Source organism: Bombina bombina, chromosome 5, assembly GCF_027579735.1.
Source record: "Bombina bombina isolate aBomBom1 chromosome 5, aBomBom1.pri, whole genome shotgun sequence".
NCBI lineage: Eukaryota > Metazoa > Chordata > Amphibia > Anura > Bombinatoridae > Bombina > Bombina bombina.
The window spans coordinates 193,226,638-193,250,448 of record NC_069503.1 but is presented as its reverse complement, the minus strand read 5'-3'; the positions used below and the strand labels follow the sequence as shown (position 1 = coordinate 193,250,448).

The following is a 23,811-nucleotide window of genomic DNA, read 5'->3' as shown; positions in this document are numbered from 1 at the left end:
CTTGTGACATGTGTAATGTTGACTGTTTCATTTCTATTTAAAGGGACATGAAACACATTTTTTTTTTCTTTCATAAATCAGACAGAACATGCGATTTTAAACAAGTATCCACTTTACTTCTATTATCTAATTCGCTTCATTATCTTGATATCTTTAGTTGAAAAGCATTTAGGTAAGCTCATGAGGTGGGAGCTAGCTGCTGATTGGTGGCTGCACATATATGCCTCTTGTCATAGGCTTACCGATACGTTCAGCTAGCTCCCAGTAGTGCACTGCTGCTCCTTCAACAAATTTAAATACAGAAGTAAATTGGAAAGTTGTTTTAAATTACATGTTCTGTCTAAATCATGAAAGAAACATTTTTGGTTTCATGTCCCTTTAAAATGTACTTTGTTTTTTTAGTATCCTTTGTTGTAAAGCATAGGTAAATGGGCTTAGAAGCAGCAATGCACTACTGGAGCTACAAACACTATGCTCTGTAGCACTCGGGTTCCAGTCTGATCCTCTCCCTCAGTGCCAGTGTTCTGTAATATTTCCCTACCTTGTTACGTTGTCCTACTTACGTAACACGTACGGCCAAGCCTACATCTAGATAGAGAACTTTCATATCCGCCATATTTGTTTCAAAAGGAGGCTGATGTTAAAATAGTGATCGTATTCTGTATACTTTTCCTACCACCTTATATTTCGCTGTTTTGAGTGCAGATCTCACTCAAACATAAATAATTAAAACATAAACACAAAATATTTGTATGGTATTAGCTTGTGATGCGTTCATTTTATAAATGTATTTTTCAGGCTATGTAACAAAATAATAATGGAAACATATCTGTACCCTGAAAAAATAGATTTATAAAATGAATGCTACCATCAAAAGCTAATAACATACATAATATTTTGTCTTTATGTTTTAATGTTTTATGTTTGAGCGAGATCTGCACTCCAAACGGCCAAATATCACCATCCGATCAATATTTTGACATCAGCCTCCGTTTTAAACTAAAATGGCGGATATGAAAGTGCTCTATCTGGCCGTACGTGTTATGTAGGTAGGATAACGTAACACAGTAGGCAAATATAACAGAACATTGGTACTGACAAAACTCTACTGCCTGATCCAGGTGTCAGTGACACGCCCCCTTTTAGGCGGCAAATAGGAAAAACTCCAGGTTCTCCACACTCCAAGAATGACTCAAGGGAAAAAAAATGTAAACTTTATATTGTCATCCAAAAATAAAATTACAAAAGGATGTCTAATGTTTAAAATCAGTTAAATCCAGTGATAGTAGCATGGGGGAGCATAACAGTATGCCCTTCAGGCTACTCCTAGCCCTGGTTCTAGCTGGTGATTGGTGGCTACACACACATGACTCTTGTGATTGGCTCACTAGATGTATTCAGCCTCTACTGCATTGCTGCTCTGGAGCAAACTAACTATATTTAGCTCCTTAAATAATAATAATAAAATAATAATTAAAAAAACTAAGACAAAAACCCAGAGCTAAAACAACTTAAATAAACGGTAATTACAAATATATTTAGAGACAATAGAAAAAAAATAGAAAAAAGTCAGTAACAAACCTTCAAACTTTAAAACTGCTTCATCATGAAACACTATTAATGCTTAAAAATGAATATTATTAAATGAGCAGACCAAGAAGCTATATTAGAAATGGTTCAAATCTGATAGGTTAAAAAATAAAGCTGTACACCAAATATTCTATTTTGCAGAATCAAAATCAGGAGTTCTACAAGTTAAAATACTGCCCCCCGCCCCCCATTCCATTAGTGCATGTCATGTGTAAACACTGTATGCAGAGCGGGGGGGCTTACTTATTGCCTGAGTACTGTAATACAATCATGATATATAATAACATATGCACGTAGTATTAAATAAAAACATACTTACAATAAATTCATGTTCAAACTGAAAACATATTTAATGATAATGGATATTTGGTCAAGAAACGTTTGATTTATTTAGAATTTTCAGGACCCCTTCCTTATATCCCACAAGTAAGGCACAATTATAGGCCTCCTTATTTCTGGGTATTTAAGAAAACATCTGTGAACACCTTGCTACAAGCAGTCACACGGTTTCATTGCTCTTATAGTTGTTTGGTTTTATATTACTGGATTCACTAGTAAGAGCTAAATCAATCATGAATGAAAACATAGAAGGGTAATGCCTGGGCATTGTAGAACACTAGGGCCTAGATTTGGAGTTCGGCGGTAAAAGGGCTGTTAACGCTCCGCGGGTTTTTTTCTGGCCGCACCATAAATTTAACTCTGGTATCGAGAGTTCAAACAAATGCTGCGTTAGGCTCCAAAAAAGGAGCGTAGAGCATTTTTACCGCAAATGCAACTCTCGATACCAGAGCTGCTTACGGACGCGGCCGGCATCAAAAACGTGCTCGTGCACGATTCTCCCATAGGAAACAATGGGGCTGTTTGAGCTGAAAAAAAACCTAACACCTGCAAAAAAGCAGCGTTCAGCTCCTAACGCAGCCCCATTGTTTCCTATGGGGAAACACTTCCTACGTCTGCACCTAACACTCTAACATGTACCCCGAGTCTAAACACCCCTAGCCTTACACTTATTAACCCCTAATCTGCCGCCCACGCTATCGCTGACCCCTGCATTACACTTTTAACCCCTAATCTGCCGCTCCGTAAAACGCCGCCACCTACGTTATCCCTATGTACCCCTAATCTGCTGCCCTAACATCGCCGACCCCTATGTTATATTTATTAACCCCTAATCTGCCCCCCACAACGTCGCCGACACCTACCTACACTTATTAACCCCTAATCTGCCGAGCGGACCTGAGCGCTACTATAATAAAGTTATTAACCCCTAATCCGCCTCACTAACCCTATCATAAATAGTATTAACCCCTAATCTGCCCTCCCTAACATCACCGACACCTACCTTCAATTATTAACCCCTAAACTTCCGATCGGAGCTCACCGCTATTCTAATAAATGGATTAACCCCTAAAGCTAAGTCTAACCCTAACACTAACACCCCCCTAAGTTAAATATAATTTTTATCTAACGAAATAAATTAACTCTTATTAAATAACTTATTCCTATTTAAAGCTAAATACTTACCTGTAAAATAAATCCTAATATAGCTACAATATAAATTATAATTATATTATAGCTATTTTAGGATTAATATTTATTTTACAGGCAACTTTGTAATTATTTTAACCAGGTACAATAGCTATTAAATAGTTAAGAACTATTTAATAGTTACCTAGTTAAAATAATAACAAATTTACCTGTAAAATAAATCCTAACCTAAGTTATAATTAAACCTAACACTACCCTATCAATAAAATAATTAAATAAACTACCTACAATTACCTACAATTAACCTAACACTACACTATCAATAAATAAATTAAACACAATTGCTACAAATAAATACAATTAAATAAACTAGCTAAAGTACAAAAAATAAAAAAGAACTAAGTTACAGAAAATAAAAAAATATTTACAAACATAAGAAAAATATTACAACAATTTTAAACTAATTACACCTACTCTAAGCCCCCTAATAAAATAACAAAGCCCCCCAAAATAAAAAATTCCCTACCCTATTCTAAATTAAAAAAGTTACAAGCTCTTTTACCTTACCAGCCCTGAACAGGGCCCTTTGCGGGGCATGCCCCAAGAATTTCAGCTCTTTTGCCTGTAAAAGAATAAATACAATACCCCCCCAACATTACAACCCACCACCCACATACCCCTAATCTAACCCAAACCCCCCTTAAATAAACCTAACACTAAGCCCCTGAAGATCTTCCTACCTTGTCTTCACCATCCAGGTATCACCGATCCGTCCTGGCTCCAAGATCTTCATCCAACCCAAGCGGGGGTTGGCGATCCATAATCCGGTGCTCCAAAGTCTTCCTCCTATCCGGCAAGAAGAGGACATCCGGACCGGCAAACATCTTCTCCAAGCGGCATCTTCGATCTTCTTCCATCCGGTGCGGAGCGGGTCCATCTTGAAGCAGGCGACGCGGATCCATCCTCTTCTTCCGATGTCTCCCGACTAATGACGGTTCCTTTAAGGGACGTCATCCAAGATGGCGTCCCTCGAATTCCGATTGGCTGATAGGATTCTATCAGCCAATCGGAATTAAGGTAGGAATTTTCTGATTGGCTGATGGAATCAGCCAATCAGAATCAAGTTCAATCCGATTGGCCGATCCCATCAGCCAATCAGATTGAGCTCGCATTCTATTGGCTGATCGGAACAGCCAATAGAATGCGAGCTCAATCTGATTGGCTGATTGGATCAGCCAATCGGATTGAACTTGATTCTGATTGGCTGATTCCATCAGCCAATCAGAAAATTCCTACCTTAATTCCGATTGGCTGATAGAATCCTATCAGCCAATCGGAATTCGAGGGACGCCATCTTGGATGACGTCCCTTAAAGGAACCGTCATTAGTCGGGAGACATCGGAAGAGGAGGATGGATCCGCGTCGCCTGCTTCAAGATGGACCCGCTCCGCACCGGATGGAAGAAGATCGAAGATGCCGCTTGGAGAAGATGTTTGCCGGTCCGGATGTCCTCTTCTTGCCGGATAGGAGGAAGACTTTGGAGCACCGGATTATGGATCGCCAACCCCCGCTTGGGTTGGATGAAGATCTTGGAGCCAGGACGGATCGGTGATACCTGGATGGTGAAGACAAGGTAGGAAGATCTTCAGGGGCTTAGTGTTAGGTTTATTTAAGGGGGGTTTGGGTTAGATTAGGGGTATGTGGGTGGTGGGTTGTAATGTTGGGGGGGGGGGGGGTATTGTATTTATTCTTTTACAGGCAAAAGAGCTGAAATTCTTGGGGCATGCCCCGCAAAGGGCCCTGTTCAGGGCTGGTAAGGTAAAAGAGCTTGTAACTTTTTTAATTTAGAATAGGGTAGGGAATTTTTTATTTTGGGGGGCTTTGTTATTTTATTAGGGGGCTTAGAGTAGGTGTTATTAGTTTAAAATTGTTGTAATATTTTTCTTATGTTTGTAAATATTTTTTTATTTTCTGTAACTTAGTTCTTTTTTATTTTTTGTACTTTAGCTAGTTTATTTAATTGTATTTATTTGTAGCAATTGTGTTTAATTTATTTATTGATAGTGTAGTGTTAGGTTAATTGTAGGTAATTGTAGGTAGTTTATTTAATTATTTTATTGATAGGGTAGTGTTAGGTTTAATTATAACTTAGGTTAGGATTTATTTTACAGGTAAATTTGTTATTATTTTAACTAGGTAACTATTAAATAGTTCTTAACTATTTAATAGCTATTTTACCTGGTTAAAATAATTACAAAGTTGCCTGTAAAATAAATATTAATCCTAAAATAGCTATAATATAATTATAATTTATATTGTAGCTATATTAGGATTTATTTTACAGGTAAGTATTTAGCTTTAAATAGGAATAAGTTATTTAATAAGAGTTAATTTATTTCGTTAGATAAAAATTATATTTAACTTAGGGGGGTGTTAGTGTTAGGGTTAGACTTAGCTTTAGGGGTTAATCCATTTATTAGAATAGCGGTGAGCTCCGATCGGAAGTTTAGGGGTTAATAATTGAAGGTAGGTGTCGGTGATGTTAGGGAGGGCAGATTAGGGGTTAATACTATTTATGATAGGGTTAGTGAGGCGGATTAGGGGTTAATAACTTTATTATAGTAGCGCTCAGGTCCGCTCGGCAGATTAGGGGTTAATAAGTGTAGGCAGGTGTCGGCGACGTTGAGGGGGGCAGATTAGGGGTTAATAAATATAATATAGGGGTCGGCGATGTTAGGGGCAGCAGATTAGGGGTACATAGGGATAACGTAGGTGGCGGCGATTTGCGGTCGGAAGATTAGGGGTTAATTATTGTAAGTAGCTGGCGGCGACGTTGTGGGGGGCAGGTTAGGGGTGAATAAATATAATACAGGGGTCGGCGGGGTTAGGGGCAGCAGATTAGGGGTACATAAATATAACGTAGGTGGCGGTCGGCAGATTAGGGGTTAAAAATTTTAATCGAGTGGCGGCGGTGTGGGGGGACCTCGGTTTAGGGGTACATAGGTAGTTTATGGGTGTTAGTGTACTTTAGGGTACAGTAGTTAAGAGCTTTATAAACCGGCGTTAGCCAGAAAGCTCTTAACTCCTGCTATTTTCAGGCGGCTGGAATCTTGTCGTTAGAGCTCTAACGCTCACTGCAGAAACGACTCTAAATACCGGCGTTAGAAAGATCCCATTGAAAAGATAGGCTACGCAAATGGCGTAGGGGGATCTGCGGTATGGAAAAGTCGCGGCTGAAAAGTGAGCGTTAGACCCTTTAATCACTGACTCCAAATACCAGCGGGCGCCCAAAACCAGAATACATACAGAATAGCTTGGCGACTTTAAAATGGGGCACTGTCATAGGATGCTACCTTTGAGTCAGTTTGTGAAATTTTCGGCCCTACTAGATCTGCCACGGTCAACTGTAAGTGCTATTATTGTGAAGTGGTAGAGAGTGGAGAAGACCACATAAAGTCACAGAGCTGGGCCCTGAGTGCTGAAGCGTGCGGCATGTGCAAATCGCCTATCTCCTGTGGCATCATTAACTGCAGAGTTCCAAATAGCATCTGGAAGCAACATCTTTTCAAGAACTATGCATTAGAACCTTCATGAAAAAGGGTTTCCATGGCTGGGCAGCTGTACACAAGCCTCACATAAACATGTGCAATGCCAAGCATCAGATTAAGTAGTGTAAAGCACACTGCCACTTGACTCTGGAGCAGTGTAAATGTTTTCTCTAGAGTGATGAAAGAATCTTGGTGTGATGGATGCAAGGAGAGCACTACCTACTGGAATTCATAGTGCCTACTGTAAGTTTGGTGGAGGAGGGATAATGGTCTGTGGCTGTTTGTTAGGCCCCTTAATTCTAGTGAATGGTCATCTTAATGCAACAGGATACAAAGACAATTTGGAGCTTCCAACTTTTTGCCAACAGTTGGGGAAGGCCATTTCCTGTTTCACCACTGTGTCCTGTGAAGAAAGAAGGATCCATGAAGACATGGTTTGTCGAGTTTCATGTGGAGGAACTCAAGTGACCTGCAGAGAGCCCTGAGCTCAACCCCACGTCCCTTTGGGATAAATTAGCTGATTATGATTCAGACCTTCTTATCCAACATTAGTGGCAAACCTCCCAAACGCTCTTTTGGCTAAATGGGCACAAATTCCCATAGAGACAGTCCAAAATCTGGTGAAAAGCCTTCCCAGAAGAGTGGTAGCTGTTATAGTCACAAAGGAGAGCAACCCCATATGAATGCCCATGGTTTTGGAATGGGGAAAAAGCTCAGATAGATGTCCATGCTTTTGGCAATATAGCATGTGTGTGTATGTACGTACGTACATTTCTGGTCACACTTCCCTTTAATACTCACCATTAAACCATACTTTGAATCACTAATCAAGCACTATTCTGTATAATCTTAGCATTTATGTTATGGACATTGATCTCTGCAGCAGCAGCAAAACAGTAAACCAGCTATTTGTTAAGAGGTAGTGTATTTACCTGCAATAAATTAGTCATCTTTTATTTGTAGTTGTTCACTGATTATCCCCCACAAGATACAAACGCTTAATGGTAAACAGCTTTTAAATGCACTTATTGAAGAAGCAAACCCCTCTTTCCCCAAGCTCATGCAACTTCCTAATTATTGGTTACCTTGTTGGTTTTCTCTCAGCATTTTAATGTGAGATTGGGAATATGTTCTCTTTACTGCAGTGTGAACATAGTAAAAAGTGCAATCACTACTGTGCAGAGAGATTGCAATACCGGTTAACAATGACAATCATCAAGTCTAACATTAGTTCCTTCTAAAGAGTAGGCCTAACGCCCATGATCGTTTTATGCACATTTTAGGCATTCTAACAGCAGGGCTTGACAAACCCAGGGAGCTTCTGCTACCTTTAAATTAGGCCCTGAAGACCTGTTTTAGAGCCCCCACTTCCTCCCGCCAGCCGCACCAAAAGTTTTGCCTAGTGCAGCCGTTTCCTGACTAGGCCTCAAAGTGTTAAAATACAAACCCAACTTTGGCCAAGCCCTACCTCTAATACATCCTGCAAAGTCTCTTTACCAGGGTGGACAGAGTTAATGTCACTTGATTTCCCGTACAATGCAGGCTGCAGCTGTCAGTAACATGGAGGAAAGATTGGTCAAGGAGTTGTGCAATGCAGCAGGTCTCCCCCAAATAGCATATATATAAAAGCCCTGCCTTACAGTATTTGTCTTTACTGAATCTATTGAAAATATGTTCCATAAATCACCTACCCTTTCTGTAAACAAGCATTTCAACAAATTACTTTTGAACATTTCTAAATCTAACTTGGAGAATTTGACCTTTGTTTTGCTGTTACACTTTTTTTGTGACACTTGGTTAAAGGGATGTGGTACATTGCTCCTTTAGTAAAAACATAACATAAGTAAACATAAAAAGAAACAGTTTGTGTAAAAAAAAAACCCAGCAAACTCTACTGACTTGTTTTCTTGCAAAATTAGCACTTAGAAATTCTCCCTGTGCCCCTGCCCTCAGTGAGATAAGAGAGATAGCATGTTGGTAACTTAAGTTGCATTCTGCCTCTTCTGAGCATGAGCAAAACTGACTGCCGGTTTCTCTTGCATTCACAAATATGGTATGGGATTTGGGAACTAAGTTTTTCAAACTTAAAGAACATGGAACCCAATATTTCTCTTTCATCCTTCAGACAGAGTATACAATAAAAAAGTCCCAATTCACTTCTATTAACAAATTTACTTTGTTCTTTTTGCATTCTTTGTGAAAAAGCAGATAGGTAGGCTCAGGAGCGTGCGTGTGTCAATATACTGCAAAGTTGTTTTACTATTCATAACTAAAAAGTCTATATTAAAATCTCAAGGTGTTTACTGTCCCTTTAACAATGTTATATATTTGCTTGAGCACTAGATGGCAGCAGCGTTGTCATGTGGTGCTAATGAAACATGCATGCTACCTACCTAGGTATGCTCTTCAACAGAGAATACCATGAGAACAAAGAAAAGCTGATAATTGAAGTAAAAGTTTTTTAAATTGTTGTCTTGTCTGATAGAAAAGTTTCAAATCCCTTTCATTTTCCTGTATCAGGTTTGATTGGCAGTCAAATTTAAAGGGATAGTAAAGTCCAAATTAAATGTTCATGATTCAAATAGGGCATGTCATTTTAAATAATTTTCTAAATTTACTTTTATCATCAAATGTGCTTTGTTCTCTTGGTATTCTTAGTTGAAAGCTAAACCTAGGTATCATATGCCAATTTCTAAGCCATTGAAGGTTGCCTCTTATCTGAAATGCATTTGACAGTTTTTCACAGCTAGAGGGTGTTAGTTCATGTGTTTCATATCAATAACATTGTGCTTATGCACGTGAAGTTATTTAAGAGTCGGCACTAATTGCCTGAAATGCAAGTCTGTCAAAAGATCTAAGATAAGGAGGCAGCCAGCAGAAGTTTAGCTACAAGGTAATCACAGAGGTAAAAAGTATATTTCTATAACAGTGTTGGTCAGGACCGTCTTTAACACAGGGCAAAAGGGGCAGTTGCCCTGGGCCCAGTCTTTGTTGAGGGGCCCAAGAGTCCTAAAAAAAAAAAAAAAAATTTTTTTTTTATTTTTTAGTTCATGCCAGACTACTGATGTCATGTGACATGGGACACACACACAGTCAGTGCTAATATTGTCACAGTCAAAAGTTCTCTGCTTATATTTATTTGTGAGAAACTGTGCCAGACCGTGCCAATGTCATGTGACATTCCAAGCTAGTGCCATGTGCTGTTTTAGATGTGCACTGTGCAGCATTGGATGCTAAGCCCTAACTAGGCATCCAGTCAATCCAACTGCATCAGAAAAGGTCCTGCTGGGGTTACCACTGTTACCAGGTAACTGCTCTGGTGGTGGGGATTGTTTCTGGGTAGGGCTTACTATAAGCGCATGCAGCAGAAAGCTGGAGTGGCAGGCACGTGAGGATTTGAGCATCTGTGCAGCTGCACACACCGCTCTCTTCAGTCTTGAGGCTGTGTGACTCGTCTGTATCCATGCAGCCTTGGGCAGACAGCATCCAGTCTGCTGGTCCCCTTAGCCCTGCTCTTTCTGCTGTGGCTCTAAGATCAACTAACTGAAGTTTGTTAGGAAAACAGTGCTTTGTAGAAAGGTGTCAGTGGGAAGAATAAGTGAGTGTATACATGCCCCTCCCCCATGCAGCATTGTCTAGTGCAGGATGAGAGGGAACTTGTTCCTAGCAAAGTAGTGACATGTGCTGCTGTGGCTGATGTATAGTGTCATGCTGATACTTCACACATTAAGGTAAGGTTTATTTTCATAGTTTTTATTTCTCTCTGTTTCAGATTTTACAGCTTCCCATAGTAGTTCTACTGTTTCAGTCAGTAAACTTATATCTGTCTGCACCTCTATGCTTCCGCCTCAGTCTTTACCTTGCTTTGCTCCTGTTGGCTGCCCTAAATCTCTTTAACCAGCTAACCTCACAGCAGAATCACATTCAAAAGCATAGTAAATTAATCCAGAGTGGAGGAATTTATATATTTATTTACTTATTAGTCCAGTTTCACATATTGCAAATTTTTTTTTATGATTAGCCGAGCAGTGGATGATCCACTGCTGGGCTAATAATTTAAAAAAATATATAAAATAAATTGATTTAGTTGTTTTTTGGGATGTTGGGGTGGAGAGCGAAATTGAAATTGCATGGGGGGGGGGGGGCAAGAAAATGTTTGCCCAGGGTCCAGTCAGTATTAAAGACGGCCCTGGTGTTGGTTATGCAAATCTGGGGAATAATAAATAAAGGGATAAAATATATTTTTAAACATTAACATTTTTAGTGTTTACTATCCCTTTAAACACGAACAGCCAAACTGAAGTGAGTAAGAACCTCAAGTTAGCTCATCTAGTCTATAAACACATCTCATCAGTAGCACCTCCTCCTGTTACAACATGAATAATAGCTTTTATACTAATACCTTTAGCCGAGCTACTTATGTTTACCTCTATCCCAGAACGCAGCAGAGAGCTACAGGTGAAAGGTTAAATGTTTCAGAGTCAATGTTTTAAATCTGCTGCCATTAAGAAGACGCATTCAGTGAATTCAACAAAAAAAGCTACTTGTCTGTAACTAGTTTTTTTATTATTCTCCGTACAACCAACATTTTTTTAAGACGAACAAAACAAAGATGTGTTAACAGATCCATAATACCCAAATTAGTCTAAATAGCACAAGCAAAATAGCAAGCAGTAGGTCAGAATAAAGACCTTAAAATGTATAAAGAGATGCCACAAAGGCAACCGGGTGAACTTTGTGCACTTTGGGGAGTAACTTTTTTTTTTTCTTTTTCTTCAAGTAATCCATCTTAATGTCAGCAAATTGCTTACTAATGTGTTGACTTATGGCAATCCTCAAAAGTAAAATGAAAAGCCTGGAATTTACAGCATGTCAGTGAATCAGTGATAAGCTTTTACTGGTTTAATATCCTTCTAGTTCTGCTGTCTGAAGCCACTTCCTACCAGAAACAGAATGTTTACCATCCACATGTGATAAAGGAAGTCGAACCACTAAATAAAGCTAAGGGCCATTATGATGCTTGGCGAGATTTAAATTAAAATCTTGGAGAAATCACATGGTAGGAGAGAAAAATACTAAAGCGTTCTACACGGTCTCACGGACAGAGCCATACTATATCTTAAAATCCAGCATTGACAATAAAGTCTGCTGCAGATAATGTAATACATATGAAAAAGATTTAATTGCAGCAATAAAAGATCCTGCTTCAATTAAATGACTTATGCAAGCACGGTTTATAGGTAAGGATCAAAGCAGCTCACAAGTACATATATTGCCTGCATTCTAGGTAAGAATTTGCTTTCTGTACACACTGATTGTGGATATTGACATAAATGAGATGGTTTCTGTGACCTCTCAGATCTCAGTAAAACTACTGTGGCTCTGTCAAGCTTATAATAAAACTATCAGTCTCAGTTCACATCTTTGCTACAATAGCTAGAAGCAAGTAGGAACTTATGATTCATTAAGACTATTACCAGCCATAAATTATAAGTACGCCAGTTGAAGATTACATATTGATTTGGCTATTCACTCTCTAATCTAATAGGAATTTTCAAGAGGAGGAAATATATTTGGGTCACCATAAAAAAAAAAAATCTGCATTCACTAAGTAATGTTTTAAATGTATTTCCTCTAGTTTTCTATTTTTTTCCATTCATAGGACTGATGAGAACTTTTTTAGAACTACATAAAAACAATATTATCAATATATTTATATAATAGCAACATTACTACTTTTAATACAGAAAAAGAGAGAAGAGAAAAAGAGAAAGAGAAAAAAAGAGAAAGAGGAAAAAAAGAAAGAGAAAAAGAGACAGAGAAAGAGTGACAGAAGAGAGATTGCGCCACTCGCAGGGACTGGCCTTTTTTTTTAATAATTCCACCAGGGCATCCCCTGCGAAAGTTGGCGAGAAAAAAACACGTCTGGTCTGGTAACGTTTAGATCATCGAGCCCTAAATCCTGTTGCTTTTATCTGCACAACATAGCAAAAATGTGTTTCCTTTGTTTCTGGTGCACTCAGTATTCATAGCACAGCTTGACACCCTACTAACTGGTTTACTTTTTAACCCCTTAACGACCAAGGACGTACGCCACACGTCCTCAAAAAAAATACAGTTAATGACCGAGGACGTGTGGCGTACATCCTTGGTCTGGAAAGCAGCTGGAAGTGATCCTGCTCGCTTCCAGCTGCTTTCCGGTTATTGCAGTGATGCCTCGATATCGAGGCATCCTGCAATAACCCCCCTTGGCCATCCGATGCAGAGAGAGCCACTCTGTGGCCCTCTCTGCACCGGACATAGGTGGGCGGTATCGTTGGTGGGTGGGAGCAAGTCTGGGAGGCGGGTGGGCGGCCATCGATGTGCCGAGTGGAGGGGGGCGGGACAGACGGGGGCGCGAACGGGAGCGCGCGCGTGCACGGGGAGCGGCGGGCGGGCGCGTGCACGGGGTGGGAGCGGGAGGGAACCGCTACACTGCAGAAAAAAAAGTTAAGAAAAGTTTTAAAAAAAAACAAATATAAAAAAATAATAATGCTCATCTAAGGGTTCCTGAAGGGGTGGGGGGTTGGTCTTGGGGGGAAGCTACACTACAGAAAAGGACAAAAAACACCCCAAAAACATACTTTTTGTTACTAAACTGGGTACAGCTGCCAGTACCCAAGATGGCGCCCATTAAGGCAGAGGGGCAGGGTTAGAAAGCTGTTTGGTGGGGGATCAGTGAGGTTGGGGGCTAAGGGGGGATCCTACACAGCAGCATATGTAAATATTCCAAACCCCCCCCCCCCCCAAATATAGCTTTTATTTTAGTACTGGCAGAGTTTCTGCCAGTACTTAAGATGGCGGGGATAATTGTGGGGTGGGGGAGGGAAGAGAGCTGTTTGGGAGGGATCAGGGGGTCTGATGTTTTAGGTGGGAGGCTGAGCTCTACACTAAAGCTAAAATTAACCCTGCAAGCTCCCTACAAGCTACATAATTAACCCCATCACTGCTAGCCATAATACACGTGTGATGCGCAGCGGCATTTGGCGGCCTTCTTATTACCATAAAGCAACGCCAAAGCCATATATGTCTGCTATTTCTGAATAAAGGGGATCCCAGAGAAGCATTTACAACCATTTGTGCCATAATTGCACAAGCTGTTTGTAAATGATTTCAGTGAGAAACCTAAAATTGTGAAAAATTTAACGTTTTTTTTAATTTGATCGCATTTGGCGGTGAAATGGTGGCATGAAATATACCAAAATTGGCCAAGATCAATACTTTAGGTTGTCTACTACACTACACTAAAGCTAAAATTACCCCTAAAAGCTCCCTACATGCTCCCTAATTAACCCCTTCACTGCTGGGCATAATACACGTGTAGTGCGCAGTGGCATTTAGCAGCCTTCTAATTACCAAAAAGCAACGCCAAAGCCATATATGTCTGCTATTTCTGAACAAAGGGGATCCCAGAGAATAATTTACAATAATTTAAGCCATAATTGCACAAGCTGTTTGTAAATAATTTCAGTGAGAAACCAAAAGATTGTGAAAAAATTAGTGAAAAAGTGAACAATTTTTTGTATTTAATCGCATTTAGCGGTGAAATAGTGGCATGAAATATACCAAAATGGGCCTAGATCAATACTTTGGGATGTCTACTAAAAAAAATATATACATGTCAATGGATATTCAGAGATTCCTGAAAGATATTAGTGTTCTAATGTTACTAGCGCTAATTTTGAAAAATAATGGTTTGGAAATAGCAAAGTGCTATTTGTATTTATGGCCCTATAACTTACAAAAAAAGCAATGAAGATGTAAACATTGGGTATTTCTAAACTCAGGACAAAATTTAGAAACTATTTAGCATGGGTGTTTTTGGTGGTTGTAGATGTGTAACAGATTTTGGGGGTCAAAGTTAGAAAAAGTGTGTTTTTTTCCATTTTTTCCTCATATTTTATAAAAAAAATTTATAGTAAATTATAATATATGATGAAAATAATGGTATTTTTAGAAAGTCCATTTAATGGCGAGAAAAACGGTATATAATATGTGTGGGTACAGTAAATGAGTAAGAGGAAAATTACAGCTAAACACAAACACCGCAGAAATGTAAAAATAGCCTTGGTCCCAAACGGACAAAAAATGGAAAAGTGCTGTGGTCATTAAGGGGTTAACAGACTGTCTCCACTTCAGTCCTACACACTTCTGCCAGGCTTATCCACCTCGCCCCCGGTTCCTCCTCTATGCCAGCCTCTACACTGGCCTCTTCTATGCACCAGGATCAAATTCAAAATTCTAACCCTAAAATACAAAAGACTCCTGGGGCGCGATCCGATATACGGCGTAGTTTGCGGCGCAAGCAAGGGAACCCACGTCGCCCGCAGTTTCAGATCGCATCTCGAGCTATCCAATATACGGCGCCGTCAGTTACTAACGTGCCGTAAGTCTGACAAACCAGCGATGTCCAGAAATCTGCGCAAGTACAAATTTCTGGCATCGCCAGTGACTTACACCACGTTAGAAACTGCCGGCGCCTACAAAACCTGACTAAAGTATGAAATCCCCTGCACTGTCTAACACGCCTCCTAAACATAGCCCGATACGTCTAACCCTCTATCCGCTATCCCCCCTCACTATCCTAACAATAAAAAAAGTTATTAACCCCTAAACCGCCGCTCCCGGACCCCGCCGCTACCTAATAAAGTTATTAACCCCTAAACCGCCGCTCCCGGACCGCACCGTCAGCTATATTAAATCTATAACCCCTAAAGTGAGCCCCTACCCCGCCGCCATCTACCTTACCTACCCCCTAAAGTGAGCCCCTACCCCGCCGCCATCTATTTTAAAATTAACCCCTAATTTAATCCCCCTACCCCGCCGCCATCTATATTAAATTATTTAACCCCTAAAATACTAAACTATCCCTACCACTAAACCTAAGTCTAACCCTACAAATAGCCCTGAAAAGGGCTTTTTGCGTGGCATTACCCCAAAGTAAACTGCTCTTTTGCCAGCCCTTAAAAGGGCTTTTTGCAGGGCATGCCCCAAAGAATTCAGCTCTTTTACCAGCCCTTAAAAGGGCTTTTGGCGGGGCTTGGTCACAAAGTAAACAGCTCTTTTGCATCTAATCTACATCCCCCTACACCGCGGCCACCTATAATAAATGTATTAACCCCTAATCTAATCCCCCTACACCGCCGCCAGCTATATTAACTATATTGACCCGAATTATATTAGGGTTAATATAGTTAATATATTATATATATTAACTATATTAACCCTAATTATATTAGGGTTAATATAGTTAATATCGTTATTATATTATTTATATATTAAGTATAATAACCCTATCTAACTCTAACATCCCTAACTAAACTCTTATTAAGATAAATCTAATATTAATATTATTAATTAAAATATTCCTATTTAAATCTAAATACTTACCTATAAAATAAACCCTAAGATAGCTACAATGTAATTAATAATTACATTGTAGCTATTTTAGGGTTTATATTTATTTTACAGGTAACTTGGTATTTATTTTAACTAGGTACAATAGCTATTAAATAGTTAATAACTATTTAATAGCTACCTAGTTAAAATAATTACCCAATTACCTGTAAAATAAATCCTAACCTAAGTTACAAATACACCTACACTATCAATAAATTAAATAAACTACAAATATCTAAACTAAAATACAATTAAATAAACTAAACTAAATTACAAAAAAAACAAACACTAAATTACAAAAAATAAAAAAAAGATTACAAGATTTTTAAGCTAATTACACCTATTCTAAGCCCCTTAATAAAATAATAAAGCCCCCCAAAATAAAAAATATTCCCTACTCTATTCTAAATTAAAAAAAAGTTCAAAGCTCTTTTACCTTACCAGCCCTTAAAAGGGCCTTTTGCGGGGCATGCCCCAAAGAAAACTGCTCTTTTGCCTGAAAAAAAAACACAATACCACCCCCCAACATTACAACCCACCACCCACATACCCCTAATCTAACCCAAACCCCCCTTAAATAAAACTAACACTACCCCACTGAAGATTTCCCTACCTTGTCTTCACCCAACGGGGCCGAACTCCTCATCCGATCCAGGCGATGTCTTTATCCAAGCGGCAAACATGAAGTCTTCATCCCCGCGATGTCTTTATCCAAGCAGCAGCAAAGTCTTCTTCCATCCGGCAGCATCTTCCATCAAGCGGCATCTTCTTTCTTCGCTCCTCCGATGCGGAGCATCCATCCCGGCCGACGACTGAACGAGGAATGAGGTACCTTTAAATGACATCATCCAAGATGGCGTCCGTCGAATTCCGATTGGCTGATAGGATTCTATCAGCCAATCGGAATTAAGGTAGGAAAAATCTGATTGGCTGATTGAATCAGCCAATCAGATTCAAGTTCAATTCGATTGGCTGATTGGTATATATATATATATATATATATATATATATATATATATATATATATATGTATTTGTTTTATTGTCTGAGGCACTAGTGGTCCCGAAATGTCATGGAATAAAGATTATTTTACACCGGTTAACCCATGTCCAGTGAGTGCTTAAATTTAGAAAGACTGATTAAATCTTGTATAGCACCCTGTTTGTTTATAAGTGAGAGGGCATGCATGTTGAGGATCTTGTTTTGATGTTTATGGAGTGCACCCACAACCAAGATTTAAAGACATTTTATTATTTCCCTTCTATATACTCATTTGGCACTATTTTACTGGAACAAAGTATAAGCTCTCAGCTTTAAAGATGACATCTTCCCAGGAAACACTGCCTGAAACATCTACTAATAAGGGTATGAATACCATTGAGGATAAGGAGGATGACATATTTACGTTTACTGAAGAGGATGCTGAAAACATCAGATTTGGTTCAGTGGAAGAACAACAGGTTGGTGAAAACATTCACTCTCTGTATAACACCTTATTGAAATTGAAAAAAATGTGAGATAGATTTAAATCTACATGGCTCCTACTTGTCAGATTATCATAAGAAGAGCATGATCCAGAGAGGTTTCAGAATTTAGAATGTACTGATTATCAGACAATCCAATCCTGAGTTTTGCATAAATTGGTGCAAGATTTTGAACAAATGCTCTTTTAAACCTTATGCTTTTGGTCATTAGAGAAGTTGATAGACTATTAAATGGGGTTAAATTGGAGATCCAGAAATTTGAGGGGAAACATTTGGCCACACTCACATCTAGCAATTCAGATAAATGGATTGAAAAGATCACCACTCAAGTTAAACAATATAGAGAAGAGTTATGCCCTATCTTAAACATTTAATACCTTGTATATTACCAGAATATATACACACAATTGCTTAACCCAATATGTTTCAACAAAAGAATTTTTAACATAAATATACTGTACACATATTAAAAAACTATTAAAAGGTTTAGAATATTTAGATTTTAAATACGAACTTCATAGCGGACACAAGTGCTAAGCAACTTAATATTTTCCTTAATAAATTAAAAAAGATTCTATAAAATCCTAATAACTGAATTATTTCTTGCTAAATGTTCTTAAGCCCCTTTGGTCTCTATTTTTAACACATTCCTCCCCAGATTTAATTAATTAAATATTTTATATAGCAACCTTTCTTATGTGAAAGCTGCCAAATCTAAGTCAATATTTAGTCCTATTGGATAGAGACTCTTTAGCTCTGTGATCCAAAAAGTCTCACGCCTCCTTAGTTGCATGAGACGATTTGTGCCCCCTAATTTTTGTGGGATCCAATCTATTACCTTTATTTTTAGATCATCTGGGTTACTCGAATGGAATTCTTTAAAATGATCTACAACACTATGCTTCACAATTCCCTTTATGATATTGTTTTTATGTTCCCAAAATCTCCTTTTTATCTTTCTTTTTGATCTCCCCAAATAAATCCACAAGGACCCAGGACTCCACGGGGAACCCTCAAACTTAGTTATAACATCCATTGTGTCCCTAACATAAGTTTTAATATTTTCACAATGGGTTGTAAATAACCATCAATGTATTTTGTTTGAGGGTTCCCCGTGGAGTCCTGGGTCCTTGTGGATTTCCTGTGATGTATCAGCATTGTATACCTCAATCCCCCATATAAAAGGAGTGAAAGCAGTAGCTTCACAGTGTGCTAAAGGCAATATGTTAGAGAACCATATTGCATTTATTATAAAAGGAATTCAATTTATTTTAGAACACAACTGTTTTCTATTTGAAAAACAATTTTACAGACAAATAGAGGGGACGGCCATGGGTACTACCATGGCCCCCTCATATGCGAATATTTATATGGGGGAATTTGAGGAGCAACATATATGGTCAAATAATCCTTATTTGGGTCATATAAAAAAGTACTACAGATTCATAGATGATCTGTTATTTATTTGGGAAGGGGACATGGAGGAAGCCCTAAAATTTGTGGAACATCTAAATGTTAATGCATTCAATTTGAAATTTACCAAAGTAATCTCCCAGGATAGTATCAATTTTTTAGATTTAACATTATATATTAATAAGGATAATAAAATCAGTGTGAAAATTTACAGAAAGGAAATGGACAGAAATAACTTTTTAAGTGCTAACAGTGGCCATTTAATGAGGTGGATACAAAATGTTCCACTGGGACAATACCAACGTCTGAAAAGAAATTGTACTGAAGGAATAGATTATGAGAAGGAGGCAGACATTTTAACCAACAAATTTAGAGAGAAGGGATATAAGGAGGATTGGCTTATTAGAGCAAAAAATAGAACTGACCAAATAGCTCGGGAAGAACTTCTGATCCCCAAACATAAAAGAAACAAGTCACCAACAAAGAAGACTAAATTTAATGATGAGCCCCTGTTTATTACAACCTATTCTGAAGGATCAAATCAGATCTATAAAAATTTGAATAAAAATTGGAATATCCTAAAGCAAGATTCAAATTTGGGTCCATTGTTAGGAGAGAAGCCAAGGGTTGTATTCAGAAAAAATAAAGATCTGAAACAATTCTTGGCACCCTCAAAACTAACTGGCTATCACAAAAACAGGGCATGTATAGATGTAAAAAGGATGATTGCAATATGTGCCCGCATGTATTGCAATCAGATACATTTCAAGTTGCAATGGGTGATGCAAGTTATAATATGAAATATAGATGCACTTGCGAATCAACCCATGTAGTTTATTAATTGATCTGTTCATGCAATAAAATTTATTTGGGGACAACAAAAAGAAAGATTTTTGGAACATACAAACAATATCATAAAGGAAATTGTGAAGCATAGTGTTGTAGATCATTTTAAAGAATTCCATTTGAGTAACCCAGATGATCTAAAAATAAAGGTAATAGATTGGATCCCACAAAAATTAGGGGGCACAAATCGTCTCATGCAACTAAGGAGGCGTGAGACTTTTTGGATCACAGAGCTAAAGAGTCTCTATCCAATTGGACTAAATATTGACTTAGATTTGGCAGCTTTCACATAAGAAAGGTTGCTATATAAAATATTTAATTAATTAAATCTGGTGAGGAATGTGTTAAAAATAGAGACCAAAGGGGCTTAAGAACATTTAGCAAGAAATAATTCAGTTATTAGGATTTTATAGAATCTTTTTTAATTTATTAAGGAAAATATTAAGTTGCTTAGCACTCTAAATATTCTAAACCTTTTAATAGTTTTTTAATATGTGTACAGTATATTTATGTTAAAAATTCTTTTGTTGAAACATATTGGGTTAAACAATTGTGTGTATATATTCTGGTAATATACAAGGTATTAAATGTTTAAGATAGGGCATTAGGACCCAGCAGGAGTATACACCTGTGCAGGTGCCGGTGATCATATCCGGTCAAGAGGACTTTTAAGATCAGGTTTAATGGAAAGGAGTATCAGCAATTTAATACCCCTGAAGAAGTTTGCACGATTGCAAAGGAAACGCGTTGGGTAACTAATAAGGGACAGCCGGTGAATCTGCCGAAGTGACCTAAGTCAGCTGAAGTCGGGATCCGGGTTTACAAAACCGCCAGTGTTAAACAACAGAAAGTGCTGCTGAAAGAAAGCAAACAGCTACAGCGGTAAAACATACAGTGAAGGATCCAAGACGTGCAGGCTAAGACACACTAAAAGGACTACGGCTGTCATATATATGAAGGGATTGTTTTACACTGCTATCTTGTAAGTGTGAAATTTTTATTTTAGGTGATCGAATAAATTGTTCATAAAGCTACTTTGAATCGGTTGGCGCTGTGTGTTTTTGTATTTTTCAGTTCTAATTCATAGGGGTTACTACACTTTCTAAAGTTCACAGAGGTGAGTGGCACAGGAATAGAGGGTCCAGTCACCCCTAAACATTACCACCTAGGGGACCTAACCCCTCCTCTTCATCTTTTTAGGCGGAAGCCGAGGCAGCATACGTGGAGGGAGGTCATTGCCCACCACCCCCATCCACAATTATACTCTCCAATGTTTTCAACATCAGCTCTAGACCACTGAACAAAGCTGAAGTTAGGTTACTTAATATTGGTCTATCTTTTGTACCCACCAACAAGATGGATGAATTTGGAACATTTGTACAAAAGTTCGGAAGGAACCTACGTTTTAAGCAATTGTACAGAAGTAATTCTATGGATCAGAGTCCATTTAAGAAAAAAAGTTAGTTTAATCCAAACTCTAACAATGCATCTATATCAACATACATAAAAATTGTTGTTCAGCGGATGCATGAAAAGTCCAAGGCATACTATCATGACAATATGTCTAAAGATTAGAGGAAGGTCTTGAATTCGTTAAGGGATGCTAACTCCATTGTGATCCGCCCGGCTGACAAAGGGGGAGCAATAGTACTATAGAACTGAACTGAACCAATTGGTGGATGACAATACATATTGAATCTTGAGTGGAGATCCCACGTTAACATTTAAGCGTGAGATTGATGCTTACCTTGAACGATGAAAAGCCAGTATCTACCTTACTACAGATGAAATGGGATTTATGATACGTGAATTTCCGATATGTCTTATTACATATATACCATTCCAAAAATACATAAAAATGCCTATAGTGTCTGTGAAAGGTTTGTTGTTGCAGCTATTGGTTCAATATGTAGACTATTATCTTCAGCCATGGGTCAAACAAAAGTGATCCTATATTCGGGATTCTACAGTGTTCATTGGAGACATTGAATTGCACATGGATCAATGGATCAGAACTATTGCTTACATTAGATGTTTCAAGTCTTTATACCATGATTCCACAGAAATTGTGTATAGAGACGGTTGCCAATCATATAAATAAAATACCATATGTGGGTCCTCCAAGTGAACTATTATTGGACTTATTGCCCTTATGTTTTTCAGCACCCTAGGTAGCACTTGCTAATTGGTGGCTACATTTAGTCGCCAATCAGCAAGCGCTACCCAGGTTCTGAACCAAAAATGGGACAGCTCCTAATTAGAAAGTTGTTTAAAATTGCATCCTCTATCTGAATCATAAAAGAAAAAAAAATAGGATTCATATCCCTATAATATGTCCTATAAATTCCATGAAAAGGCTTGCATGTTTATGTTCCTCTTGTAATATAGGTCTATGTGTATCAAACAAAAAATAACTAAAACGCTTTTTACCTTAATTTAACTCATGTCAGGTTACCGCACATGAAGAATTAGTGTGCTTCTGTTGGACTTATGTGCGCTAACCCGACATGAGTTATATTAAAGTGCGTTATTTTATTTATTAAATATAAAATAAATATTAATAATTAATGTAAATAATTATTATAGATGTACTAAAATATTCTAAAAACTCCATAGAATATTTATGTATATTTTACAGTAAATATATTATAAATTATTATAATTAATATTTTTTCAATATTTTATATTTATTATTTCAATAACGTGCCTTAAGATAACTAATTCTTCATGTGCGCTTACCTGACACAAAGTTAGACCTACAGCGTGCAACACGAAGCATGCTACACATATTTTACATTCCAATGTTCTTCACATAGAAAGAAAAAATATTTTTATTTTTAAATATATATTTCTATATAGATCTGAAAACGTTAACGTGATATATATATATATATATATATATATATATATATATATATATATATATATAGTAATATAAATATATATATATTGTATATTAATAACTTCTTTCGGGTAAGCACGCGCGCGGTAAGTGTTAGGTTTTTCTTCTGAGCTCTACAATAAAGTCTATGGGGAGAATAAGTTAGATCTGTCGTGATGTCAGAAGTCCTGAAGTTAGTGTGCATTAGGTTTCATTCGCACACAAAAGTTTTACTTTCAATTTGTAAGACAATTGATAACCCGCACACGCAAAATCTTTACTTCTGGCGGTATAACTACTCGAGCAAAAGCGCTAAATAGAGCCACTTGTAATCTAGCTCATAGACTTTTGATACAAAGGAACATACAAATACACAATATGGCCAAGAGTATGTGGACACCTGACCATCACACCTATATGAATTTTTTGGACATGGGCATTAATATGGAGATGGGCACCCCTCCCTTTGTGGCTACAACAGCCGTACTTCTTCTGGGAAGGGTTTTTACAAGAGTTTGAAGTGTGTCTGTGGGAATTTGCCCTTTCAGCCAAAAGAGCATTTGTGAGGTCAGGCTCTGATGTGGGATGAGAAGATCTGGTTCACAATCAGCGTTCCAATTGATCGCAAAGGTGTTCAATGGGGTTGAGATAAGGGCTCTGTGCAGGCCACTCGAGTTCCTCCACACCATTTGTCAACTCTTCATGGACTTTGCTTTGTGCACAGGGGCACAGTCAAGCTGGAATAGGAAAGGGCCTTCCCCAAATTGTTGCCACAAAATTGGAAGCACCCAATTATCTAAAATGTTTTTGTAACCTCTAGCAATGAAGATGACCCATCACTGGAACTAAGGGGCCTGGACAAACCTTGAAAAACAGCCCCAGACTATTATCCTTATTTTACAGTAGGCACTATGCATTCCAGAAGGTAGAATTCTATTTGTATCCATCACACCCAAAGACTTCTATTAGACTGCCAGATAGTGAAGTGTGATTTATAACTCCAGTGAACATTTTCACGTGCTTAAGAATCCAGTGGTGCTTTATACCACTCCAGCTGACAGTTGGCATTGCACATGTTGGTGTGAGGCTTGTGTACAGCTGCTCAGCCATGGAGACCCCTTTC

At 38.2% G+C, this 23,811-nt stretch overlaps 1 protein-coding gene across 1 annotated transcript in view; it reads right to left on the bottom strand.

Annotated features, from left to right (window-relative positions):
* RNF32 (ring finger protein 32) overlaps positions 1-23,811 on the bottom strand; it is a 94,518-nt gene that overhangs the window by 5,453 nt on the left and 65,254 nt on the right. The window lies entirely within an intron of this gene.